Source organism: Neltuma alba, unplaced genomic scaffold (genome assembly GCF_004799145.2).
Source record: "Neltuma alba isolate B1F8T4 unplaced genomic scaffold, ASM479914v2 tig00006893_pilon, whole genome shotgun sequence".
NCBI classification, from domain to species: domain Eukaryota; kingdom Viridiplantae; phylum Streptophyta; class Magnoliopsida; order Fabales; family Fabaceae; genus Neltuma; species Neltuma alba.
The window spans coordinates 50138-70796 of record NW_021634611.1 but is presented as its reverse complement, the minus strand read 5'-3'; the positions used below and the strand labels follow the sequence as shown (position 1 = coordinate 70796).

Sequence of the window (20659 nt, the reverse complement as noted above, 5' to 3'; positions counted from 1 at the left end):
TATTTATCAATTTTTTCTAAATTACTCTTATGATACTTTCTTAGTCATAATTAAGTAGAAGAGAGAGAGAGATGATATTAAGGAAGATAATTATGGTGTTTTAAGGAAAACATGTCATATTTCTTATAATTAACTAACTTACCTAACTTTCTTAATCTAATCATATTAGTTAAATAGGTCTTATATTAAGAATCGGAGGAGCATACTAAGTTTAATTAATCGAATCCAATAATGGATTAAATAAAGCAACCCATTGTTTTGTTTTTTTTTTTTTTTGAAAAAAAGGATAACAGGCTACTGCATGAGTGACCAAAACTCGCTTTAGCTTCATCCACAACATTTCTAAAGGAGCATTGATCTCTCGCAACCCCTTCATCATCTATGATAATTTAATATTGTAATAGATACAGAAATAAAAATAATAAAAACTTTTAAACCTAAATTATTAAAACCGTATTTAAATATAGATTTTATTACAGCGTGGGCCTACCCAACTCAACTCGTTTACCGAGTGAGGTGGTCTGGTGATCAGATCTTTCTTTCTCCGGTTTCATGACATGTGGAGCAGTGGGGATAAAGGATTTTATTTTTTGGACTAAAGTATAGGTATCTTCCTATTAGAGACAATCCTATTTGAAATACTTTTAAACATTAAATTTTAATTTTAATTTGCCGCTGTGGCGATAAAGTTGTTATGGAAGAAATGAGAAAGTAAGCCCTAGGAATCGGGCTCCTCTGGCAGGTAAGTTATTTCGGATTTTCTTTAACATTAATGATTGTGAAATGGAATAAGGGATTCCGGTGTGGTGATGGTACTAGTGGCATGGACTTTATATGGATTGTTGGCTTCACAATATTGGAGACGTGACAACCAAGATAGAGACAGGCCAATCGGTGAAACTTGAAAGAGTTTCTGTGTAGTTATTTTGGGTTTAGAGATGATTTTGTTGGAGTTGTTGCTGTTGTTGTTGTCGCCTTCACTGTGTTTTTTGCATTCATCTTTGTCTTCTCTATAAAAGTCTTCAACTTCCAAAGGCGATAGTTTGTGTGATTTTAGTCAATATCGTTTATACAGTGTCATATAATTACATTTTGTTTGGTTCTTTTAGCCAACTTGTAGTCAATTAACATCGTTCTAAAGTTTGGTCAATTTTTATACCATGCAAAAATTAATTGTCAATATCATGTGGATGTCCATTATTTATATGAATAGTGAAACTCATTTTAGATCTCACGTAAAATATGAACATATAATCTGGTGGTTGCTGATATTCATACCATAATGTTCAATTTTTAATGACCAGAAATACAATAAATATTTCTTGGACCTTAAAAGAAAAATAGATTGAGGTTCATCATGAAAAACAAAGGAGGAAACACAATCCAAAATAAAATAAAATCTTTTGCGGAGAAGGAAGAACTTCAACAAAAAAAAAACCATAAATGAAAGAAATTTCTTCCGAAAAATAAAAGAAAGGAAATGAGGAAAGAACTTTCCCCAAACGAAACGCTACTTTCTCACTCCATTTCCTCAGGCATTTAATTTGGATCTTTTTTTAATGAAGACCCAATACATTAGATCAACAGATTGAAGACGATACAAAAACACCAGCGAAAAGACCTAACTTCTCTCATCAATCACCAATCTCTGTCCTCGACTAAGACTGTGTTTGGATATGTTTTGAAAAGTGTGAGAAATAGCTTTTTGGATAAAAACCATGGCAAGCCTATTTCCCACCCGTTTGAGATGGCATTTTTGTAAATGTGCGCTTTGGTCTTATAATGTCTTAAGAAAGTGAAATTATAGTACCACCAAGCACTTAGATGAATTGATAAGAGTTATTCTAATTTAATCTAAAGTCACAAGTTTGATTTTTTGAGAACGCAACAATGTCGGTCATAAGGTCACCGCACATATGAGTTCTATCATAATCCGATTCGAATTAGTCTGGTTTGTAATTTTTCAAGGGTTCTCCAGAATACCTAGATCAAATAGGGTCTATTGATTGCCTTGCATGATTGAAAGAAAAAAAAATCTCACTAAAAAAATCCAATAACTTAATATTTGCAAAAGTATCTTAAAAAGAAAGAAAAATAACTAATAGAATTTAATGATGAGAGAGCACACCTTAAGAGATGGAGAATTACCAAGGATGCAAAAGTTACTTACTATCATGACCATGAGACTATTTAATTTCACTACGTCCTCGGCTATGGACACGCCTTCAATTCCCTACAAAGGTGACCATATGAGTGATCGAAACCTGTCAGTCCCTATGAATATGTAATTTTGCTTCATCCACAACATTTCTTAAGAGGAGCCTTGCTCATCACAACTCCTTCGTCATTTATAATAATTTAATATTTAATATTACTTCTAGTTTTTAATGTAAGAGTTAATTAGAATTTTAATTTGGTTATAAATATAAGATTTTAATCTATTTTGTTTATAATATTTATTTATTTTGTCCTCAAGCAATCCTTATAATGATTGCATCTGTTAAGGAGTTATTATCAATTTACAATTCAAACATACATGATTAATAAGAATATTTTAGAAAAGGCATCATTTATTTATTACAAGTAACTAACTTAACTAACTTTTTTAATTTTTCGAATTAGTCAATTAGGTCTTATATTAAGAACCAGAGGTAATATACATAGAAATAAAAATAATAATTTTTAACTATTATTATCTAAAAAGTAAATTTCATGTAAAAATCGTTAATTAAGAATTTTAAATCTAAATTATTAAAACGTATTTAAATGTAGATTTTATCACAGTGTTGGCCACCCAAATCAACTTGTCTCCATAGTGAGGGGGTCTGGTTATCAGATCTTTCTTTGTCTCCTTTTTTTTACTAAAACAAAGATATCCTTTTATTGGGGGTAATCCTATTCAAAATACTATCAAGCATTAAATGTGGACATCTCTCCCAACGGGAATTCAAAACCTTAGTTCGTCATGTTGTGAGAGATTTGCTCATTCTACTAGACCTAATCCTTGTTAGTCTTTGTCTGGTTTCATGACGTGTGAAGCTAGCATTGGGAAAACAGGCCGGCCCGTCGTAGGCTCGAGCTTAAACTGGCTGGCCCTTAAGATGACTGGTTTAGAACCGACCCGCAGGCTTTTGGTCCATTTAACTAAAATGCAATTTTTACATTTTTTTTTTGCATATTTTATCAAAATAATAAAAATGAAATAATAAAATTACTAATAAAATGTATAAATATAAATAAAATTAAGTTATAAACATAAAATCATCATATCCAAACATCTATCACAATGCAATAGAATCCATTAAATAAACAAACTAAATAAAAGACAGACATAAACAATTAAATAAGTATTAAGTTCAATAAATAATTACAATGTGTATGATTTAGTTTAATTGTAACTAATTAACAAAAAAGTTTAACTAACAAACATAGTATATATAAAGAATAATCATTCGTCCTATTGGCAAACCAAAAAAAAAAAAGAGTCCATCATCCCTAGTTCTAAATTCGTTTCTAACTATAAAAATAATATAAATCTTTAATTTAATTTAAAATATTCTTTAATTAATTCTATTTCAAGCATAAAAAATATGGGAGAATGACAAATAAAGACTGTAAAAATTATACATACAATATTTTAATAGGTTTTGACAACTTATAAATATCAATACATTTTTGTGAATATACTTAATTTTAAATTTTTTAATTTCCAATTGTTTTTGCTATTTTTCCAACAACTATAGTGATTCTTTTTTCCTTGTAAATGATGTCTATGTGAGCTACTAGGGTGAATGAAACTAAGAGTATGTTATGTGTAAAATGTTAGGATTTTCTTCTTTAAATTAAGAAAAAAAAAGAAATTTTTTTTAAAAAAATTATTGGCAAGCTTAAACAGGCGTGCCCGTTATTTTTCGACCCTACAGGCTAACCCTTTTAAATCCAACTTTTCTTTCAAGACTTTAAAATATAGGCCTGACCTTCAACTTAAAAGGAGTTAAATAGGTTCTGCCTGACGGGTTCGATCTGTTTTTCTAGCTCTACGTGAAGCAGTAGGGATAAAGTTGTTAGGGAAGATAGCGAGCAAGGCCTGGGAATTGGGCTCCTGAGATAGGTAAGCCCATTGAATTTTTTTTTTGCTAAAACATAGGTATTCTCCTATTGAAGGTAATACTATTCGAAGCATTGTCGAACACTAAATGTAATACCTCTCCCAACGAGGATTCGAATATTAGTTGTCATGTTATAAGGGAATAGTTTTCTTCTACTAGACCTAATCCCTGTTGGTAGCCTGATAAATATTGTTTAAGTCCCTTTAACGGCAGAAGGATCGTGGAATTTGTACCCAAAAAGAGAAAAACGAAGGATCGTGGGATTTGCCACCAAGGGATTGTATATGGATTTTTCTTGCCTGAGATTGATTCTTTTTTTTTTTGGTTTTATTTTGGTCTTTGGCACATTGCATACCAAAAATGAGGTTATATTCTATCGGTCTCTTTTTTTTAAAAAAAAAAATCTTTCTCGTGGTAATATTTTAAATATATAAAACAAATTATGTTTGTCTAAAATTTTAAGCCGGTCTTTTCATTTTTATCCTGATTAACTATATGCTACTTATTATCCTTTAACAATAAGTTTTCACTTATCATGTCTCATGTATTTTCTTTATAAACAAATGTATAATTGGAAAAATATATATCTTATACATTTAATATTTTTAATTAAGTTTAACTAATATTTTAAACCGTGTGATTTAGTTATTTTTTTATAAAAAAGTAAGAAAGGGAGTAGTAACTAGTAAGGGTTTTTATCCGTGGGTTCCTCCAAATTGAAGCATTGTTGCTCATAGGCATTGTTGCTATCTTATAAATTTACTCCTCCAATTATCTTCGAAACCCGTGCCCACTTTTTGCATTTACTCCTCTGCATTCATTTTCGTTTGTCTTCTTCCTCTTCTTACTCTCTCACCCCGTTAGCCTTTTCTTTTGGCGCTACGATTCTCAAGTTCAAACAAGAGACACAGCTTTCTTGCCTTGCCTCTGAACATGGCTTCGCTCAACCCTTTCTTCGTTTGAATCCGAAGACTCCCATTATGGCCACCATCTTCATGACTCACGGCGACGGCTCCTACGCCGGCTGCCTTTCAGAAGATCTGCATCCACCACGCCACCAGGGGCTCGAGGTCTTCGCCGCCGACTTCCTTGGCCACGACAAATCCGACAACATTCGATGCCACCTCGGTAACATTGCTTCTCTCTTTCTTTCTTCATGTCCGCTGTCCAAGCATCTTCCTGCTTTCCTCTTCGGTGAGTCCATGGAAGAAAGGAAGATGTTCCTGTAGCTTTGACAGAACAGTAGCGTCTCTCAGAAAAAAAGGTTAACAAGAAGAAAGAGTTTGAAAAAAAAAATTAAGGTTGTGTAGGATGAAGGCGAACAAAAAAGAGGAGTATGAACAATGAAGAGGATGGAGAAAAAGTTGACAGGGGAGAGAGAGTACGGGCCTGTTTGGGTATCCCAAAACCATGGTTTCAGAAGCACTTTTCTGCAAAACGAGATAATCTCCTTTACATATTTACTTCGTAATCCGTAAAAGCACTTCTGAAACTATGGTTTGGTTTCTATCCAAACACACCCTAAGAAGAGAACAAAGACAAACAAAAATGAAAGGGAAGGAGTAAATGAAAAAGGTCGGCACGAGTTCAAAAACAATTGTTAAATTAAATTATCAATCTAAAATAAATTCTAAGACTGACACATAAGCCTAAAACAAGATTAAGATGAGTGACGTGGCACATTTTTATTGCTCAGAGCATGAATGCTTTGGTGCTGTTGGTTTATGCGACAATTTTTCGATGACGTGATAGCGGTAGTTATTATTAATAATATCTTTGAGACTATTCAAATCTTTGACATTTCATGTATATTGTCAAATATGAAATATCAAGTAAATTATGTATGGTTGACTGATAAGGAAACTACTGTTTTTTATCTTTAATATAAAAATTATTTAACTAATTTAAATAAATTTAAAAAATTTGTTAAATTATTTATTTATAATAAATATAATTTGATTTTTCTAAATCATGCCTATTCTTAAATAAAAACCCATGAAATATATCATTAATAAAGATATTTTAAAAAATAAATAAGCTTTATATTTAAGGTTAAATTTAATTTCTGAGCAGGAGGTGGCAATAGTAATTGTATTATAGGATGGCAGGCGAGATAGTATTGATGAGACTTCATGATCATATCACACCTACCCTAATGTGAAACTACCTGTGTGAAAGTTCTCCAGGATGTTAGACACACGTAATTGGAGTAAGTCCTCCACTTTTATTAAAAGAGAGAACTTCTATTTTCTTCAATGTCACACTACAATCTTTGTGGGGAAAATATAGTTATATAGCCAATTTAAAAAACATGAAAAATTAAATTACCGTTAACTGGAATAATTATTGTTTGATGAGGTGATATATCGTCGTCTTATATGTAAATTTCAGCTGCAAGCAAATTCAAACTTGGTGTGTCAAAATGGAGTATTATTTTAATTGAATATTTTTTTTGTTTTTGAACATTTTAATTGAATCCTTAATAAATCACTTTCTCAGTTCAGCTAATTAAAGGTATAGTCATAACCCTAATTGACCGCATATATACACATGAAAATATTGTTAAAAAAAATTTAAAAAATGAACATTTGGTTTCTATTTTTAGAAATGTTTTGAAGAAAATGTTTTAAATGAATTTATGAAACTCCAAAAGCACGTTTTCAGGTTTGTGAATAAAACAAACCATTCACACAATGAATTATAGTAAACACTATGGATTTTCTCCGTAAAAAGTTCACTTTTCACTCGTCTTCTTCCCTTTCTTTTCCTTTACTCAAAGCCAAATTAAACCGGCCTTTAAATATAATACTCCTACGGTTCTTAATATAAGATATATTTAATTAATTTGATTAGATTAAGAAAGTTAGGTAAACTAGTTAATTATAAAAAAAATGACACATTTTTCCTAAAACACCATAATCATCTTTCTTAATACCTCTTTTCCCTTTTCTACTTGATTATGGTTGAGGGAGTATTTATAGGGATAATTTAGAGAAAAATGATAAATATGAGAAATGAGTCATATATTTAGGACCAAAACCAACTCAAGACTTGGGTCATATATTAAGGACTGGAGGAGTAGCTTTTATTTTTATTTTTTTTCAAAAATACATGATTTGAAAATTTTAGCTTAGATATAAAATTTAGATTTTAAAATGTAAAAAAAGGGAACTTTTTTTTTAAATAAAAGACAGTTTTATTTAAACATAAATAAAAAGATGCATACAAAAACATTGGACTTTCACAAAATCATGTAACCAATATAAAGTACAAAGGCTCATGATCGAGGGAACAGTACAAATGGCCTAACTACCAGCTGGAATGATAAATAAACTCAAACTAAAACAAAAGATTGTGAAACAAACAGACTCGTAAAACTAACCGACGCTAAAATTTGGAGTCCAAACACGAAACTGAACATCAATAATTTACACTAGTCATGCACTGCCACCATGCACAATGTTGCAAATAAACAAGATGACCACAAGCATTCAATATCATCTCTCCTTTTTTTTTTTTTTAAACACAAATATCTTCTCATTAAATATAATTCTATTTATGGCATTGTCAAATATTAAATATGAAAAAATCATCCATGAGAGCAAAAAGAGCCATCTTACATGTAACATGACTGTATGTCAGCCTATTTTTGTCCATGTTTGAATTAACTCATTTTTTAAATGAAGACGAATTCCCTAGCTCGACAATTTTAGTAGGTACCAACAAGTGTTGGTCCAAGTAAAAGGGATTTGGACACCTTAAGTATCATGTTCTAAGTTCGATCCTTGTGGCGGTGTGTATTGAAAAAAATTGTTGTGAAGGGTCTCCGCTACGGTGTCTAACATTACCCCGAGATATTAGTTTCTTACTGGTCAGATAGGAGGATATTCTGGACAAACCAACAAAAAAAACCAGAAGACAATTTTAGTGGGCTTGTTAGGTTGAACAAGTTTTTCCAACCGCATGACATGTTTGGTTTAACTTATTCCAAGTGAATTTGTGTGTTACAGAGTAAATAATGTAAAGAGAAGTTTTGTCTTATAAAATATTAAAATATTTTTTCTTTGGGAGTAATCATCTAAATGGCCACCACTTACAATAGAGGTTAAAGTAGACTTAGGATATTTCTGGTGAAAAGCCATTAATCTCGTGAATAGTAGCTTTGAGAGGGAAGGAATCAAGTTGATGTTATTTCTTGAGGGAAGAAAGCAAGGAAGTGGGAATGAGCGTGCGGCCTTAATTAATCTCATGACTTTATGAGCTTGTCTGGCTTCCATGTTCTTCCCCCTCAGTCCTCACGCATCATAGTCTTCTAGAAGATCACACCCCCACATGTGGGGGGGGGGGGCGATATTTTTATTTTAGTCATAGTTATCGTTATTGCTTTTTATTTGACCTTTAAATTAATATTACTCTTCGTTACACAGCTGTGCATTTCTACAGATACACCTAACTTTTTGGTATTTAATGGATTTTTTAAAAATTTTTTGAACTTTTCTCTCCATATTTTTACAAGATTTCAATTATTTAAAGAGGTTTTACGCAATTTTTCTTAAAAAAACTCCTAATATATTATTCTAGACAATATTTGCTTCAATGAAAGTATGTCAAGTTGTTCATAGGTTTGCATGCAAATAATAAAAAAAATAAATAAAACGAAATTTTTGTGGGACAAAGTATTACCAAACAAGTAATCTATGTAATGAATTTTTCTTTTATCCTTTTTTCTGGGAAAAAAACAGTGCATGTAATGAAATTTATACAATTAGATTGTATATACGAATATAAGTCTGAAAGGAATTGTGTTATTATTTATACTATTCTTAAACAGTAAGATTTTCCATAAAATTTACATAACATATCTAGGGTCCATTGTTTCATATATTTTTAATGGAAACATTGAAAAAAGAAAAAGTGCAACACGGATATGTCAATTTTTTTTGAATTTTTAATTGGAATCCATATAGGAATTCCATGGACATGAATACGACATAGATGACCAGGTAAGAGTAGAAATTGTTACTATCCCATTATTTTGGATTTGATTATGAACTTGCTTGGCCGATGATATTTATAAATTTTACATTCTCGTTTATCAACTGATTCTCACTCTCCTTAGATTTGACTTTTGTAAGCAGGTCACGAATCACTATCATATTTATATGTAATTAATCAATTTAATCAAAATCTCCACGGCAGCTATTTTGACTACTTTTAAAATTTTCATATCTTTTATTCATCACTACAATTTAAATCATTTTCAATCAAGCAATACGTACGAGTAAATATATAGTGATAGGTCTCATAACAACTTGTAAGATCGATTAAGAAAATGAAACTATACATTTCTTCAATAGTGAGAATTAAAAATTTTGAATGGTTATTAAAATCACAGGAACTGTGCAGTGAGTTAAGGTAAGATTGAAGTCAAGTTAAAACTATAGGGACTGACTCATATCGAGTAAAATTTTAGAGACACATATAAATGAGCATGTTACTTAACATCAAGCTCGAGCCTGAGAGATCATTCAAGTATAGCAAGTAGCATTACCACAGGAGCAATTTGCTGTTAAGAATAAATGGAAAAGAAAAATTAGACCCATGGAAAAACTTTAAACCTTTAGAAGATTAATTATATATACTCCTTAAGTCTTTAATATAAGATCAAATTAGTTAATTTGGGTAGATTAAGAATGTTACTTAAATTAGTTAATATTATATATATTTTAAAACATTATAAGTATTTTCCTTGATTTCTTCCTCTCTATCCTATTTGATTATTATTGGAAAATATCAAGAAAGAATTACAATGAGCTTCCAAAGCAAGAAAAACAATTAAAAAAAAGTCTCAAAAGTTGTCATTTTCACTATAAGACTTGTCATTATAGGCTGTTGAGGTTGTTATTGGGAAGACCTTTTGGTAATTATTTCTCTTCTGTGGGACTTGCTTATAATTTTTCCAAATATCACTAGGTTAATTAAAAAATAATAATAAATATGTAAAATAGATCTTAGATATAGAACAACATTAACTCCCTAATTAGCTCATATATATATATACTACATCTCTCCGGTCCTTAATATAGGACCCAATTTTTGAGTTGGTTTTGGTCCTAAATATAAGACCCATTTCTCATATTTATCAATTTTCTCTAAATTATCCTTATGGATACTTTCTCAACCATAATCAAGTGAAGAGGGAGATGTGGTATTAAGAAAGATGATATGGTGTTTTAGGAAAAATAAGTCACTTTTCTATAATTAACTAACTTACTAACTTCCTTAATCTAATGAAATTAATTAAATAGGTTTTATATTAAGGATCGGAAGAGTATATATATCTTAACAACAAGACGAGTACTTATTATATTCTTCGGAAAAGAATATGTGGTGGGCCAGTGTATACTTTTTTTTTTGTTTAATTTATTTTTTGGCTTGATAGGCTCATTGATTAGCCAACACTCCAATTTAATTACACTGGTTGCTTGGTTGGCAAGAAAATTTATTAGCAAGAGCACTCAATAATGCGCGTATATGGCCCCACATAAATCCAGAAGTAATTTATGATATCATTGATTATGTCACATAACATAATAGAAAAACCAGGGCCCTGTGTCTTTATCATAGCCCTATCGCTACGCATTGCTTCGTGCATGAACAAGACAGATTGTCCCCCAAAAAAAAAAAGAAAAAAAAGAGAATCAACTCAACTTTTTAATAATTATTGATCAACGCAGCCCTTCAATTAATTAAAGTTAAATGTCACCTTCTTCTGTTTCATGGAACATGCTTTGCCTTATTCTTTTGATTTTTTTTAAAGAAAGTTTATATTCATTTAAAAATTTATTTTTCTTATGTAATAATCAGATATCCAGAATATGTAATGTGTGTGTATATATATTTTAAATTGAAAAAAAGTCTAATGATATTATATTCTTGATGTTTGATATTTTTCCAGTCCTTTAAGAGTGATATTATAGTATTAAAGCAGAAATTTCAATAAGGATATATAAATATGGAGACAGTGGCTCAAACGTAAGGAAGCTCATGAAATTACACCTTTTCTTCTTCTTCTTCTTTTTTTAATAAAAGACCATTCTATGGTCAATTGTGGAAATGTCATAGCAGATAAATTGGACTGTTTATAATTACAAACAAGTGGAGAAAATCTTTAAACACGGTGCTTTAAAATTTTAAATAAAGAGATAGGATCAAATTAACCTATATATCGTCATTTTTTTATTTGGTTATATTTCAAAATTTTAATGAAAACAAGGAAACCCCTTCCCAATGTTTCAGGCTTGTCAATCAAGCCCCCTTTTCATCTTTCAATCCCTAACAATGTCAATTATAGAATTATTATTATTATTAGAACTGGAAAAATTTATATGAAGACTTTTAGTTAGACTATTATATATGTGTAAAAATTATAGTAATAGGTTTAATATTATTATTTGACATGATATTTAAAATTTTTAAAATATAAAATAGTTTATTGATGATTTTAACCTTGAAAATAGATTATTGATATTAGTATATGGTAATTTTTCTGAGATCTGTCACATTTATATTGAACTAACCCAGATCTATTCGGTTATTCCCCCACCCCACGCAGCCTGAGCCTGACCTGTCTTTTTGTGTTCTGTTTTGACATTTTTATATTCTAAAATTAGCTATATATATTACTTCTGATTTTTAATATAAGAGTTAATTGACTAATTTGAATAGATTAACAAATTTTATTGAGTTAGTTATTTGTAATAATTATGTATTTTTCTTTCTTTCTTATATATCTTTGCTAATGATATGTATTAGTTAAAACTACCATTAGATACAACTTTTAGGATGCATAATTACTATAAGGCTATTTTAAAAAAATAGATAAATTGAAAAAAAAACCAAGTGGATTGGAATATTATACTACCTTCAGTTCTAATCATAAAAGCTAGTTGACTAATTTGAGAAAATTAAGGAAAGAATAAGTTTAGTTATTTGTAATAAATATGTATTGTCTTTCCTAAAATATTATTACTAATCAAATGTATTGGCTAAAACTACAATTGTTAGAAGGACTATCTTAGAAAAAATTGTATAAATATTAGAGACAAAATATGATTGAGATCTTATTTTAAGATCAAAATAAAAATCAAATAAAGTCTTATATTAAGAATTGGAAGTAGTATTTAAGATAAAATAAAATTAAAAGCCAAATCGATTTTTATAATAAAGACCAGAACTAATAATATATTCTGATCAATTTTTAAATGAAGGACGATGTAAGACTAACCTAAACGTTTGTCTTTTACTTTTAGTTTCTTTACATTCTAAAAAATAGCTGTTTGTCCCAAAAATTAATGGCAACGCAAGCACATTATCTTGGAGAAATTGTAAAAAAAGACCTTGGAATTGCAAAAATACAGAACGCAGATAGGGACCCTTTTACAACTTCACTTTGGGTTTTTGACAACTTCAGGGCATATTATTCTTGTCAAAACCTAAAGTGAAGTTGTCAAGGGTCTCTATCTGCGTTTTTATAATTCCAAGGTCTTTTTTGCAATTTCCCTTTTATCTTTGCATCAGAATCTTTGTTGGCCTTTGCAAGCGTATGTCTTTTCTTTTGGTAGTACATATTTATCGTTGTAATTGAAAACTTGATAATAATTTTTTACATAATTATAGAAGACTTTAATATAGGTATTTATCTCAAATATTACCTCTAGTTCTAAATATAAAATTTAATTTATAATATAAATTAACTATAAATCAGATATTATATTTAGGATGGAATATAGTCACATAGTTCTGAAATTCGCAATGGCAAATCTGAAAATTCAATGCAATGCCGGAAGTCTAAAATCAAGACAAAAATAATATAAAAATTATGAAATGCATATCAAACAAAAAACATTACAATTAAATTTTTCTTCTCCTTCCGTGTGCTGGACCGCAACGATTTCTTCCATCCTAATCTTTCTTCATTTCTGCTATCTTGATTTGCAATTATCAAATTGATTTGATCAATAACTTAAACTTTATAATATTATATTTTCTATATATATTGCATTATATATATCAAGCTTTATAATAATTGGATTGATTGGTCAACACTTCATAATATTTTTTTTTTCAAAAAAAGGACTACTTTTCCGTTAAGGAATATATGCAGCGGCCTGACTTAATGCCTTGTTCATGTTTTAGATAAAGTTAAGAAATCTTACAAGTCTGTTTAAAAAAAAAAGCTAGTTGAATTAAAAAAAATTAATACTGCTATTTGGCATCAGTTTTAGAGGCAATAAATTTTTTTATAAGTCATTTTAAAAATAAAGTAATTTTTTTATTTTAGGATTTTCTTATATTTAAGCCGTTTTCAACATATTATTTAAATAATTTTTTAATTAAATTATTTAATATAAAGCACATTATACGATTTTAAATTTAATTTAATTTGTAGTTAAAAAATTGGTTTTAATCTAATTTTAATTGAGAAAAATCAGTTCTGACCGATTTGTAATATTGTGCAGAATTTTAATATGTTTGACCTCCTGTATTCCTTCCTTCACAGGGTGCCTTCGTCGACTTGTTCATACTAGGAACTTTCCTTCGGATTTCATACCGGAAACTCTCTCTCCACGTTTTTTCTTCGGTCCATTCTTTCGTCACCCAAATGAGAACGGGGAACGCCTTCTATATTTCATTTGACAAATTGACCTTCTTCTTCTTCACTGGCCGCCGGGTTACGCTAACGATGAGTATATATAAAGGCCTTGCCAGCTCTTTCACTTCATTCCCCATCCCATTCTATCCCATTACAAAGCTGAAAAATACTAAAACAGATCTCGTCTTCCTTTTTCAGCGTTTCAAGTTTAAATTCTTTAATTCTTTCGCTTATTTGTATAGCTAGCTACTAGCTCAAGAAGCATTACTTGATATTACAAACTCTTTATTCCCAGTCTCCAATCTTGAAAAAGGTTGATTTGAAGCTGCGAAAGGTGTCGTCCTTTTATATTTCCTGAATTGAAGGGGGAAAAGATTTCGAAGGGTTGAACTGAAGTTGCAGAAATTGTCTTCTTCTTTTCATTTGGGTTGCGATGGAAGGTGGTAATATATATTTAGCAAGTAATAGCATGCGAAGTAGCATGCGAGCCGGGAGTTCATCGGCTTGGAGAAGCAGTGGAGTTGAAGTATTCTCGAGGTCTTCGCGTGAAGAAAACGATGAAGAGGCTCTGAAATGGGCTGCGCTTGAAAAGCTCCCAACTTACAATCGTCTCAAAAAAGGCTTGTTGACCGCATCTCATGGGATAGCCAATGAAATCGATATCGGTGATCTTGGGTTTCAGGAGAAAAAGAAATTGCTTGATAGGTTGATTAAAGTTACCGAAGAGGACAATGAGAAGTTCTTGTCAAAGCTCAGGGAACGAATTGATAGGTAAGAATATATCGCTTTTCAGAAGAGAAATTAGCTGTTTCCTGCTAAGCAAGAATTTAAGTGCAGGATTCTAGTGATGGAGGAGCTGGAACATAAGTTTTTTTTTTTTTAAATTAAGTAGTAATAATTTCGTAATTAGTTTGTTAATTTTATCTTACACTGACACGAGATGGCGGATCAATTGATTTTTTTTTTTTCCCGGTTACATAATATACTTGAGGAGAATTTTTAATCCAACCATTTATATTCTTGGAAACCAAGTTTAATTATTATAAACTATATTTTTGATCGATGCCAGTGTTATCGACCTCTTCTTGTATAACTAATAAATATTTGTTATACTTGTGTTTTCTATTTTTGGTTTCAGAGTTGGGCTTGATATTCCAACAATTGAAGTTCGATATGAGCACCTAAATATTGAGGCAGAGGCTTATGCGGGAGGCAGAGCTTTGCCCACTTTTATAAACTTCGTTACTAATATAGCAGAGGTAGGAACAGGTGGATTTGTTAGATCATAAAATGTTGTTTTTGAGTTATTGATGTTATTCAATGTAGTCTCTGACAATCTTTGGGTCTTGGTCTCCCAGAATTTCTTGAGTTCTCTGCATGTACTCTCAAGCAGAAAGAGACATGTGACAATTCTTAAAGATGTTAGTGGAATTGTCAAGCCTCGCAGGATGACACTGCTTTTGGGTCCTCCAAGTTCTGGAAAAACCACACTTACTTTTGGCCTTGTCTGGAAAGCTTGATCCGAGTCTTAAGGTGAAAACTAAAGATCATTTTCTTTAAAATGGTAAATGAGCAGCTGTGATTTCTTAATTTTTCTCATCTAATTTAAATACTTGTGTCCTACAGACATCTGGGAGAGTGACTTATAATGGCCATGAAATGAAGGAGTTTGTTCCTCAGAGAACTGCTGCTTATATTAGCCAGCATGATGTTCACATTGGGGAAATGACTGTAAGGGAAACCTTGGCTTTCTCTGCAAGGTTCCAAGGGGTGGGATCACGATATGGTTAGTAAAACTTTGATATGAACATTTCCCTTTTTCCTTGCATTCTAATTTTTGATAGTCTAATTCGGTGTGGTTATCACAGACTTGCTATCTGAATTGTCAAGAAGAGAAAAAGAAGCAAATATTAAACCTGATCCGGACATTGATGTCTTCATGAAGGTAAGAGAGAAGCTATAATAATTTTTTATAATTTTACCCCTAGAAAATTAAATTATAAATAGTCACTGTAATTGGTGGAGTAAGGAATATCATAACATTTAATTTGTTTCTGATATTCCAGGCAGCAGCAACTGAAGGCCAAGAGGCAAATGTTGTAACAGATTATGTATTAAAGGTAATACCAATACCAGGTTCTTTCCTGCTTAATAATTTACTAAAATGTTCTATGTGAAGGAAACAGATTAATAATTTTTTTTGATAACTTGCAGGTTTTGGGATTGGATATATGTGCTGATACCATGGTCGGGGATGAAATGTTGCGTGGTATCTCTGGAGGACAAAGGAAGCGTGTTACCACAGGGGAGATGCTGGTTGGACCTGCTAATGCTTTATTCATGGATGAAATATCCACTGGCTTGGACAGCTCTACAACGTATCAAATTGTGAACTCTCTCAAGCAGTTAGTTCACATTCTGAATGGAACTGCTGTTATCTCGCTGCTCCAGCCGGCACCTGAGACTTATGAACTATTTGATGATATTATTCTAATCTCTGATGGACAAATAGTATACCAAGGACCCCGTGAATATGTGCTTGACTTTTTTGAATCAATGGGTTTTAGATGTCCTGAGAGGAAAGGTGTTGCTGACTTTCTTCAAGAAGTAAGTCCTAGGTTTATCTCTTGTTTCCTCAATATAAAGGTTTTATCGTAATTTCGTTCATATAATCTTCTCCTGTTGCAGGTGACTTCAAGAAAAGATCAGGAACAGTATTGGGTGCGCCGAGATGAACCCTACAGTTTTGTAACAGTTACTCAATTTACTGAGGCATTCCAATCATTTCATGTTGGCCGAAGAATCGGAGATGAACTTGCAATTCCATTTGATAAGTCAAAGAACCATCCGGCTGCCTTAACCACTAAAAATTTGGTGTTAACAAGAAGGAGCTTCTGAAGGCTAACTTCTCTAGAGAATATTTGCTAATGAAAAGGAACTCGTTTGTTTACATCTTCAAGCTAACACAGGTGGGTACTTGCTCTCGATTATTATTATTATTTTATTAATAAAAAAATATTTTTTTATTTTTTATACAAGATTTTGACTGGTAATTTTTTCTTGGTTCTATTTAGCTCACTATCATGGCATTTGTAGCAATGACACTTTTCTTAAGAACCAATATGCACCGGGATACCTGAATGACGGAGGGGTTTATGCTGGTGCGCTATTTTTCTCATTAATGATGATTATGTTCAATGGCATGGCTGAGATTTCTATGACCATTGCAAAGCTACCTGTTTTCTACAAGCAACGGGACCTTCTATTTTATCCTTCGTGGGCATATGCTATTCCCACTTGGATTCTCAAGATACCCATCACATTTTTGGAAGTTGCTGTTTGGACATTTCTCACTTACTATGTAATTGGATTTGATCCAAATGTTGGAAGGTAAATAAGAGGCTTGCTTCTTCTTCTGTTTGGAAATTCTAGTTCAAGTTTGTATTTACTTATAATATGGGACCTCTGTTTTGTTTATCATGCAGATTATTCAAGCAATACCTTCTACTGTTACTGATTTCCCAGATGGCGTCTGGACTGTTCCGATCTATTGCAGCACTTGGTAGGAACATGATAGTTGCCAACACATTTGGGTCCTTTGCACTGCTCATTCTTCTTGCATTGGGTGGCTTTATTCTATCGAGAAGTAAGATACGTTAATAAAATGTCAAAAAGAAAAAGTCACGTTGACCACTTTATGCTTACATGCGCTTTTTCCCCCTTTTCATTGCATGTCAAACAGAGGATATCAAGGGCTGGTGGATCTGGGGTTACTGGATTTCACCTTTATGTATGGCCAGAACGCTATAGCTGTTAATGAGTTCCTTGGGCATAGTTGGAACCATGTAATTTCTTGAACACAGCTTTAAAAAATTTCCTGCTTTCATTTGAGTGACGTCTGGGTGTAATCTGAAAATTCCTTGTTTTCCAATTATAGTTTGCCCCCAATTCAACAAAGATACTTGGGATCCAAGTACTTGAGTCTCGTGGATTCTTCACAAAGGCATATTGGTATTGGATTGGAGTTGGAGCACTGATTGGATTTGTGGTTCTTTTCAATGCTCTATTTGCACTGGCTCTATCATTTCTAAACCGTAAGTATCTGCTGCTTTGGAAAAAAAAAAATCATGTCGGAGTGATGCATGGCTTTAGTTAATCGAGATGAATGATTTTGCAGCTTTTGATAAGCCGCAGGCAACAATACATGAAGAACCAGAAGACAGTGCAGCTAATCACCGAGCCCAAGGAGTTGAGTTACCACGCATAGGTAACTATGTATGCTAGCTATGTTGCAGCTGAATTGTAACAAATAGCATGCCTTTGATGCTGAATAAGGTCTCATTTTTTCTTGTAGTGAGTTCGCAAAATGGTAGAGTAGCTGGTTCTGTTACGGATTCCAGCCATGGAAGGAAAAGGGGAATGGTTCTTCCTTTTGAGCCACACTCTATCACTTTTGATGAAATTGTATACTCTGTTGACATGCCACAGGTAAAAATCATTTCTAGACTTGAATCTAGCAGTGGTTGAGTATTTTATTTGAGTTCCAACACTTTTGATATAAAAATGGCAGGAAATGAAAGATCAAGGTGTACTTGAGGACAAATTGGTACTTCTAAAGGGTGTCAGTGGAGCATTTAGGCCTGGTGTTCTCACAGCGCTAATGGGGGTCAGTGGTGCTGGAAAAACTACTCTGATGGATGTTTTGGCTGGTAGAAAAACTGGTGGATATATTGATGGGAGCATCAACATTTCAGGATACCCTAAAAAGCAAGAAACTTTTGCTAGAGTCGCTGGTTATTGTGAGCAAAATGATATCCACTCCCCACATGTTACTGTCTATGAATCATTGCTCTACTCAGCATGGCTTCGTCTGCCTCAAGAGGTTGATTCTAAAACCAGAGAGGTTAGCATCAAAAGCCAAGCAGTACACTTCCTTAAATTTGCTCATTTTTTGGGCCTGAACATAAAGTTTCTCTTGACATAAAAGCCGATTAGTCTTATTGTTGGATTTGATGAATTGTTACAGATGTTTATTGAGGAAGTCATGGAACTTGTGGAGCTGAACCCATTGAGGAACTCCCTGGTTGGTTTGCCTGGCGTGAGTGGTCTTTCAACTGAACAACGCAAGAGGTTAACAATTGCAGTAGAACTAGTGGCTAATCCCTCTATAATTTTCATGGATGAGCCTACTTCTGGATTAGATGCAAGAGCTGCTGCAATTGTTATGAGAACAGTTAGGAACACGGTGGACACTGGAAGAACTGTTGTGTGCACCATCCATCAGCCAAGCATTGACATATTTGAAGCTTTTGATGAGGTAACAAATCATAATAATCAATGAAGCTTGCGTTTTGTACTGTTATTCTTTACCAGACTGGGGATCTGACGTTTGTACGTTACTGTGATCTCAGCTTTTCTTGATGAAGCGTGGAGGACAGGAGATATATGTAGGACCATTGGGTCATCATTCTAGCCAACTAATCAAGTACTTTGAGGTAGGAGGCAACTAAAAGTCAGTTATTTCCAATGAGCAAGCTATAATTGCAGCAGCGATCACTGATTTTCCAATATTTTCATTTTGTAGAGCATTGATGGCGTGAGCAAAATCAAAGACGGCTATAATCCAGCAACTTGGATGTTGGAAGTCACAACTTCAGCACAAGAGGTTGCTTTAGGTGTTGATTTTACTGAGATCTACAGAAACTCTGACCTGTACAGGTGAGTTCATAGCTATGAATATAATGCCTAATGACTAGAGTGACATTCATATTGTTGTCATTCTAAATTCCTAAACTGCTACGTATGACTTTTCAGGAGAAACAAGCAGCTTATAGAAGATCTTGGCAAGCCTGCACCAGGTTCAAATGATCTTTATTTCCCCACCCAGTACTCACAGTCATTTTGGGTCCAATCCTTGGCTTGCTTATGGAAACAACATTGGTCATATTGGAGAAATCCTCCATACACTGCTGTGAGGTTCCTCTTCACTACTTTCATAGCGTTGATGTTTGGAACAATGTTCTGGAACCTCGGAACCAAAACGTAAGTTATTTATTTATTTTTAACTACTTGCTAATCTTAGAAATCTATATCTTTCACTTCAGTTCTGATGCGATTCTTTTGGGCAACTTTCAACAGCTCAAGCAGACAAGACTTGTTTAATGCCATGGGTTCTATGTATACTGCCGTTCTCTTCCTTGGTGTTCAGAACTCTTCTTCTGTACAACCAGTGGTAGCAGTTGAAAGAGCTGTGTTTTATAGAGAACGAGCCGCCGGAATGTACTCTGCTTTACCTTATGCATTTGCACAGGTAACTGAAAATAGTAAAATTATTTAACAAAGAATTTTTTTAATCATGATCTCAAATCTAATAGAGTTATTTGTCACAGGTTTTAATAGAGATACCATATATTTTTGTCCAAGCTGTCTGTCACGTATGGACTCATATAGTATATGCCATGATTGGATTTGAATGGACTGCGGAGAAGTTTTTCTGGTATCTGTTCTTCATGTTCTTCACATTGTTGTACTTCACCTTCTATGGCATGATGGGAGTGGCTGTCACACCAAATCACCATGTCGCTGCCATTGTTTCTGCCGCATTCTACGGACTCTGGAATCTCTCTCTGGATTCATTGTCCACGACCCGTAAGTGATTCTCGAATTTCTAGAGTATTAAACACAGATTTCAGTCTTCTATGTGAATTGATGGACATAATTATCTTCCATTTTCTAATTGTTTTGTTTTTTGTTTTTAAATTTATCATTACAGAGCATTCCTGTGTGGTGGAGATGGTACTACTGGGCATCTCCTGTGTCCTGGACCTTGTATGGACTGGTTGCATCACAGTTTGGAGATATTACAAAAACTATGGATGGAGAGAACGAAACTGTC

The 20659-nt window shown here is 32.6% G+C and overlaps 1 pseudogene; it reads left to right on the top strand.

Annotated features, from left to right (window-relative positions):
* Nucleotides 1-14009: 14009 nt before the first annotated feature.
* On the top strand, nucleotides 14010-20458 carry LOC114751385 (pleiotropic drug resistance protein 1-like; annotated as a pseudogene).
* Nucleotides 20459-20659: the final 201 nt, after the last annotated feature.